This window comes from Mesoplodon mirus, assembly GCF_964341445.2.
Source record: "Mesoplodon mirus genome assembly, chromosome: 6".
In the NCBI taxonomy this organism is placed as follows: Eukaryota; Metazoa; Chordata; class Mammalia; order Artiodactyla; family Ziphiidae; genus Mesoplodon; species Mesoplodon mirus.
In genome coordinates, this window is record NC_138982.1 from 146695389 (window position 1) to 146702803 (window position 7415).

The window sequence follows — 7415 nt, forward strand, 5'->3', positions numbered from 1 at the left end:
GGAGGGCAGCTGGAAGAGCCAGTCAGATCCAACAAGATAAATCCCCAAAAGGGCCAGCATCCCGGCATCAAAAACCAGCTCGGGGGCTTCCCTGGTGGCGCAGTGGTTCAGAGTCCACCTGCCGATGCAGGGGACACGGGTTCGTGCCCCGGTCCGGGAAGATCCCACATGCCGCGGAGCGGCTGGGCCCGTGAGCCATGGCCGCTGAGCCTGCGCGTCCGGAGCCTGTGCTCCGCAACGGGAGAGGCCACAACAGTGAGAGGCCTGCGTTCCGCAAAAAAAAAAAAAAAAAAAAAAAACCCAGCTCTGGCCTTCTGGAGGGGCTGGCAGATTTGGGCCTAGATTCAGAGCAGTAAGAGGGCCTCCCCCAGGAAGGGTGGGGGGCTGGGGGTGTGTGGGAGGGGCTGCAGCTGAAGAAGGAGGGCAGGAGTCCGAAGCCCTTTGGCATTGGGGTCAGGAGAGGTGGGTGGGGCCTCCGCGCGGGCCTAGTCGGGGGGGACCTGGCTAGTGTCCTTGGGTGGGGCCGCCCACGGGGCGATGGCACCCCACCCCAACCCCTCACACAATGGGGCCATGAGAGCAGGGCGCTGGGCCGCGGGGCCCGCGTGACTCGGGGGGGAGCAGCACCCGTGTAGAGGAGGGGTCAGGAGTCTCCCTAGGGGCTCAGCCCCTGCCTGATGTCACACTCAGCTCCATGGGAACCCGACAGCTGCTGGCGGTAAGTGTCCACTGCCCCGCTGTCACCAGAAGGAGCCCGGCCTGAGGGATGATCCCCTCAGCGGTGTGACCTTGAGCCAGTCACCTTCACCTCAGTGTCCTCAGCCGCAAATTGGGCTTGTAACAGGGTCGCACCCACCCGAGGCCTCACCCCCTCACCTCACACACTTCTCCATTTGGGGCCAAGGCAGCTCGAGCCCCCGGACGTGGCCGTGGAGGGGAGGCTGAGGGCTGGCAGGAAAGGGCAGCTTTAGGGCAGCAAGCCTGGTCAGGGAGGGGGCGCCGGGGCTCCAGGAGCCTCTGCAGGGCCCCTGCAGCCCCCACCAGGCTCAGGCTCCCTCCTGGGGACCCAGGATCTGCACCCAGGTCGGGGGGCCGAGGCATGGGTCTGGGGGCTCCCCCCACTCGCAGGCCTCCCCACCCCGCCTGGAGGTGGTCACCCCAGAGACCTCTTCCTGAAGGACAGTGAGAAATCAGAAACTTCCCCTTTAAGAGGACCGCGCCTTTAATCCGTGAATCACCTCTCTAACTGGAGTCCCTGGCTGGGACCCGGCCTCAAGCGCCTCGGCCAGATAAGGACAAGGATCCGCCTTCATTCTTTTAAAACTACTGTAAGGGAAACCTCCAGCCCAGCATGCCCACGTCCCTTCCAAGTTTGTAAAGGAAATGTTCTAGAACATCATGTGAAGTCCCGCAAACGAGCGCAAAGCCAGTTCCCCCGTTCCTGTCGGTGGGTCAGGATCCCGCTCTTTCCCAGGCCCTGTGGCTCCCTTCTCTGCACAGTTGGAGCTACAGGGCACCGGGTTGGCCGGGGGTGCAGAACCTCCTCAGGGGGCCGGCCGCCCCCCTATGTGTCCTGACCCACACTGCCAGGGGCAGCACCCGGCCTCTCTCCTGGCTGCTCCTCCCACGAAGCCTGGTCCTTGCAGTGGGATCCCAGGGGCGCTCGGAGGCCCCCTGCCAGCCCCACCTGGAAGCTGCCCGGGATCCGGCGGCAGGCACGGGGCGGACAGCGCACACGCAGCCCATCTCCGGGATCCCTTTATTCTGACCCAGCCCTGCAATCCATCCGAGTGTGGGTTCAGAGGCCGGGATGTTTGTGAAATCGACCTCAAGGCTGCGGCCTCCAGGGGTCCTGCCCGGACGGCAGAAGGGCTTCGGCCTCGCCTGCCTTGGTTTGTGTTTTGTGACTCTTTTTTTGTCGTCCTTTCACTTTCAAACTCCAGACACGCTGTCCTGGTGTGCGTTCTGAACATGGCCTTCAGGGGCGTTTGACCCTGTCTGATGGTCTTTGTTTTTCATGGAAGAGTCGATCACCTTCACATTTATTGCTACAGCCAGTATTTGGTCTTTATGATGCGTTTTTGATGCTAAGAATGTGCAGGAAGGAACACTTTTCCATCCATGATTTTTGAGGGCGGGCAGGAGGCTGTAGGTCCGAGGGCTGCTGGCCACGCAGCTCACTGATGGAGACCCGCGGGCCAGCCCTGCCCTGGGCACCTCCGCTCGCCATCCCGACTGCTGGCCTGGCAGCTGCGGTCTAAAGGAAGTGATGCCTTCCCAGGTCAGGATTTTAAGTTCAGCTGCTCCCCTGTCTTTTGGCTGCAGGGATGATGACACTTATGGTCCCCGGAGACTGAGAGGCCCTCCTCCAGTGAAGTCTGGATGGCCGCTTGGGGAGCAAGGTGAGCCGGGACGAGCCACCGCCCGCGGTCAGGAGGGGCTGTGTGGCGAGGGGCGGCGGGGGGTGGCGCGCCCATGTTAGAGCCCCTGCAGGACCCTGGAATCCCTCACTCTTCCCTCACAGCCCGCCACACCACCCTGAGCCCTGTGCCCACCAAAGACTCGGGGAGAATGTTCTCCTGTGCACAGGAGAAAGGACGGCAAGCCAAGGCCCCTCCACGCCACGGACTCCACGCGTGACACCACAGAGCACGTGTGAGCTCCAAACACATCGTGCCGAGTGAAAGACGCCAAACTCACACGTGCTGTGTGGTTCTGTCTGCGGAAGCTCGAGGGTGGGAAAGCTGATCGGTGGCGGGAAGGGCACAGGGGACTTTCCGGATAATGGAAGCGTTGTCTGTCTTGATGGTGTGTGGGTCACGTGGGTGTGTGTTTGTCACAGTTCTTAGAATTGTGCACATTCAGACGCTTTAGATTAAAAGAGAGAAGCTGGAATTTCTGCCACCGGCTCCCCGTCTGCACCATCTCTGGGGGCTCTGGACCGTCCTCCCCCTCCCTGTGGCTGTGTGTCTGCTCCCCAGCACACGTCCACCGCCTGGGGCGGGGAGCTGGGAGCCTCCCTCCCTTTGCAGCCTCATGGTCCTTCTCACAGCCAGAACGGGGCATTTTTAAAATTCATACTGACCCCTCCCCTGAGTGTGAATCGGCTGGGACACCACCCCTGGGACTCTGCAGGGTAACTAAGGTCCCAAGGCAGTTGACTTCAGGTTAATCAAATGGAAGATTCTCCTGGGTGGGTCAGACCTAAAAGACATCAGAGAGATTTCTCCTGCTGGCCTTCTAGGAACTGCCCATGGAAGGCGGCCAGGCACAAGAGGGGACCCCAGCCCCACAACAGCCAGGATCTGAACCCCACCAAGAACCAGTGAGTCTGGAAGAGGGCCCCCAGCGTCGGACTGCACAGGTCGACAGGCTGTTTCCGGCCTGCGAGCCCCGGGGGAGACCAGCTGGGCTGTGCCCAGACCACTAACCAGCTTTGTTACGCGGCTGCGTTAGTTAGGAGGCCGTACACCCTCTCTCCACCTCTCACCCCCGGTCCTTCTAAACTCTTGTCATAATTTAAGAGACGCCCCCCTCACCCCACTCCTCCCTCCCGGAATCAGGCCCATCGGCAACAGAGGTGCAGGAAGAGGGAACACCTCCTTCCCCCCATCCTCCTTCTGCGGGTCTCCTGTCAGGGCGCCTGAGACCACCTGCCCCCCTGGGTGCAGCCTGGCTGCCAGTGTTTGCCAAGGGGCAGCCGGCACCGGCACACCTGTCCCATCTTCTGTGCCCTCCTGCCGGTTTCCACCGCCCTCTACAGTTTGGATCCTCTCCAATTGGGGGGTCATCCTGGGTCATCTGGGTGGGCCTGGTGTCATCACAAGGGTCACAGAGTTTGTGGTGATTTGTTGCAGCGCCTGCAGGACACACACTTTCTCCTTGAAACTCAGACTCTCTTTTAGCCTCGACCTCACGGCCCCATCAAATGCTCTGAACTTTCTTCTCCAGTTGAGCCTGAGAGAATCTCCTGGATGGTCCAAAATGGCACCAGGGTCAACGAATGATAAATTGATATGTTTGTAAAAATAAAGTTTATAACTTGATTTTACTCTTCAAATCCTGACCGTGGGTTACATCACTTTGGCTTCTAACTTCTTTGGATTCTTCAGAAAACAGCTCTGCCAAAGAGCTCGAGGGCCCTCAGCCCCAGGGATGGACTGAGAGGGAGCTCCAAGCCCCCACTCGCCCCCAGAGAGATCCCACTTCCCGGGTGAATCACCTCACTGACTTGGGCTTCATGGGGTCCCAGACCCATCTGCATAGTTTACTTTTCCCTTGGAGAGAAGGAGCTGCCAGTTACATGTTGATCCGCCAGGGATCTTACGATCTGCGTCTGAGAAAGCCTGGAACAGGAGTGACAGAGTGGACAGGCCTGAAGGGCAGGCCACCTCTGCCCGGCCAGGCTCCGGGCTGACAGCGCAGGCTTCCAGGCTGCCCCCCAGCTGGAACCCCACCCCCCTTCCCGGGACCCCACTAGTGGGCCTCTCTGGCCCAGAGGAGCAGCTGGGCCGTCCCCGAGGCGTCCGTCCTGGTTTCCAGAGAAGCTGTTGGCTGAACACAAGACCATCTGGTTTAATGTAGGAGGTGAGCTCAAACTTGGCCATCAAAGAAGAATGGATCCTTGTGAGAAAAGGCCCTCAATAGCTTTTTAGTTATTTGAGAAAATGCTTTTTCGGGATAAGCAAGTTGCTAAAAATAAGGGGTCAAGAGACTATCAACCACCCGAGACCCAGGCCCTCACTCCCAGCACTCATGTCTCGCTTCTCAAGGACCAGCTTAAATGCCAGCATCACGCCCCCCAACCCCCGCCGTGCCTGTGTCTTGTCTAAAGCAGATCCTCCTTGTCCTTTTTTATTTATTTATTTATTTTATTTATTTTTTGTGTGTGTGGTACGCGGGCCTCTCACTGTTGTGGCCTCTCCCGTTGTGGAGCACAGGCTCCAGATGCGCAGGCTCAGCGGCCATGGCTCACGGGCCCAGCCACTCCGCGGCATGTGGGATCTCCCCGGACCGGGACTCGAACCCACGTCCCCTGCATCGGCAGGCAGACTCTCAACCACTGCGCCACCAGGGAAGCCCTCCTTGTCCTTTTTTTAAACTGATGACAAGTTGAAATGACAATGGAGTGATCCCAGTTCAGGCAAGCAAAAATGGAGTCAGGTGGCCACTGAGGATCTGGTCTCAGACATGTCCCTGCCCCACCGAGAACTTGAGCTTTCTCTGAGCTGCACCAGACCCAAGGAACCCCCAGCCGTACTCAGAAGTGCAGCTGCCAGCTGCAAACTTGAGGCCTCAAGGTCTCCCCTTGTGACTACGCAACCATTTCAGACTCCAACCAAGCCTCACTAAACAAGCACCCTCATGTCTTGCCAGCTCCAATTATAATTCTTTATTTAAAAAACTTGTGTAGGGCTTCCCTGGTGGCGCAGTGGTTGAGAGTCCGCCTGCCGATGCAGGGGACGTGGGTTCGTGCCCCGGTCCGGGAAGATCCCGCATGGCGCGAAGCGGCTGGGCCCGTGAGCCATGGCCGCTGAGCCTGCGTGTCCGGAACCTGTGCTCCGCAACGGGAGAGGCCACAACAGTGGGAGGCCCGGGTACAGCAAAAAAAAAAAAAACTTGTGTAACACTGTGACCTTGCAGTTTTTGTCTTTACAGGCCTCCTCCGCCATTTTGTCTGTAATTCAGTGCAACACAGTTCAGTTGCTTCTTGAACCTGTGTCCCAGGCTGCAGTCCTCACAAACCCCAAATAACTTTCTTTTTATTTCCATCGGGTCTCCCTTTCGGAAATTTTGTTTAACAAAATCATTGTGTTTTTCACGGATGAAACATTTCAAATGCAGAAGATCAGCGAGGACAGTGCCACGGCGAGGACCGTGCCCCCCTGTACCCACTTTCTATGTTAACCTGTTACCACCTGCCAGACTTGTTTTAATAACCTTATGGTTGAAATATTTTAGAGTAAATTACAGACTTGATGACGTTTCATGCATAAGTACTTCAATATTCACCTCTTAAAAAATAAGAATTGCTTTCTGCATGACATAATACCATTACTGAATCATGTTCAAAATAGAACACCAAGCTAAAAATAGCTTCTAAACATCATCATGTGCCCAGGCCATATTTAAATTTCCACAATTGTCTGAAGTTGTCTTTGACAAGCTGTTTGCCCCCTAAGCTCTGAACAGAGTCTAAGGCTTCCTTCCAGTCCTTTCTGTCCTGTGTCACACTGAGAATGGGTGCTAAAGCTACAGTGTTCTAAAATTACTTGAAATGATTTTTTTCCTTCATGAGATTATATTATTAATAAGATATGCAGTTAGGTTTACTTTTTCTCAGCTTGTTCTCAGTATCAGGAAATTTTCCTTTGTAATTTAATTGCTTGAATATATGAAATATTGACCTGGTTCAAAAGTCAAAGTGTACCCTGGAGAGGCCATGCTCCCAGCCTGTGCCTCCACCCCACTCCCTGTGGGCTCCTATTTTGATTAGTTTATAGTTAGTTCTTTCCGTGTTTCGTCTTGTGACATCATTTCCATACAAAAGAGAGTGCACTGAATTCACAGATCTCCACTCTAGTTTTCACTTAACAACACAGGCTGGAGATTATTTCCTGTCATTCTCCATCCCCTGCAGCAATTGGGTTTTCCGTCTTGTAGACCTGCCACAGCTCCAAGCAGCATCTCACAGACATCTGAATGCTTTCCAATCCCACAGCTGCCAAGAAACCCCCCCCACGTTTGTCATCTCCTGCTCTTGCATGTGTGTACATCCCTAGGACAGACCAAGGGAAGCACACCGGTCACTTTGTCAGATCTGGCCAATTGCCTCCATAAGCTGTGTTGTTTTGCATGTTCACTACCCCTCACCCCAGAGCCTCGCCAGTAAAATTAGCTGTCACACCTCTGGGGTTTTCTCAACCTGATGGCTGAGAACCGGTACTTCAGAAAACAGATTTGCTTTTCTCTCACTACAAATGACGCTGAGCATTTATTTATGTGTTGAGGTCCTTTGACACCCATTTTTTTTCTGAGGAAAAGAGTATTCCTGGCTCTTGCCCCCTAGTCCATTGCTCTTGGTTTTTTCCTTCCCCATTTCTGGAAACTCTCTTCATATTAAGTAGATTAGCCCTTAGAGACAACTGGCAAGTGCTTGTTCTCAACTTGTCACTGGTCTTTTGCCTTTGTTTTTTTGTTGTTGTTGTTCTGTGGTGTGTGTGTGTGTGTGTGTGTTCTGGAATGTTTTGTATGTAAAATAATTGAATTTATTGATCATTTCCTCTGTTGATACTGAATTTAGAACAATATTTAGAAAGGATTTTTCCATACCCAAGTTATAAAGCAATTCACATGTTTTCTTCTAGAGCCTCTATGGTTTCATGTTTTATATTTATATCTCTGATCCACTTGGA

General features: G+C 54.8%; 1 long non-coding RNA gene across 3 annotated transcripts; it reads left to right on the plus strand.

Annotated features, from left to right (window-relative positions):
• Positions 1 to 498: 498 nt before the first annotated feature.
• Positions 499 to 4001, plus strand: LOC309806499. 3 transcript variants are annotated; one of them, XR_014294400.1, is made up of 3 exons: positions 499 to 718; positions 2282 to 2402; positions 2525 to 3428. It is a non-coding gene; the product is annotated as an uncharacterized lncRNA (long non-coding RNA). The 3 variants fall into 3 exon arrangements; XR_014294401.1 differs by having other exon boundaries at positions 2326 to 2402; XR_014294402.1 differs by lacking the exon at positions 499 to 718 and adding an exon at positions 3858 to 4001 and having other exon boundaries at positions 728 to 2402; positions 2525 to 3325.
• The last annotated feature ends 3414 nt before the right edge of the window (positions 4002 to 7415 follow it).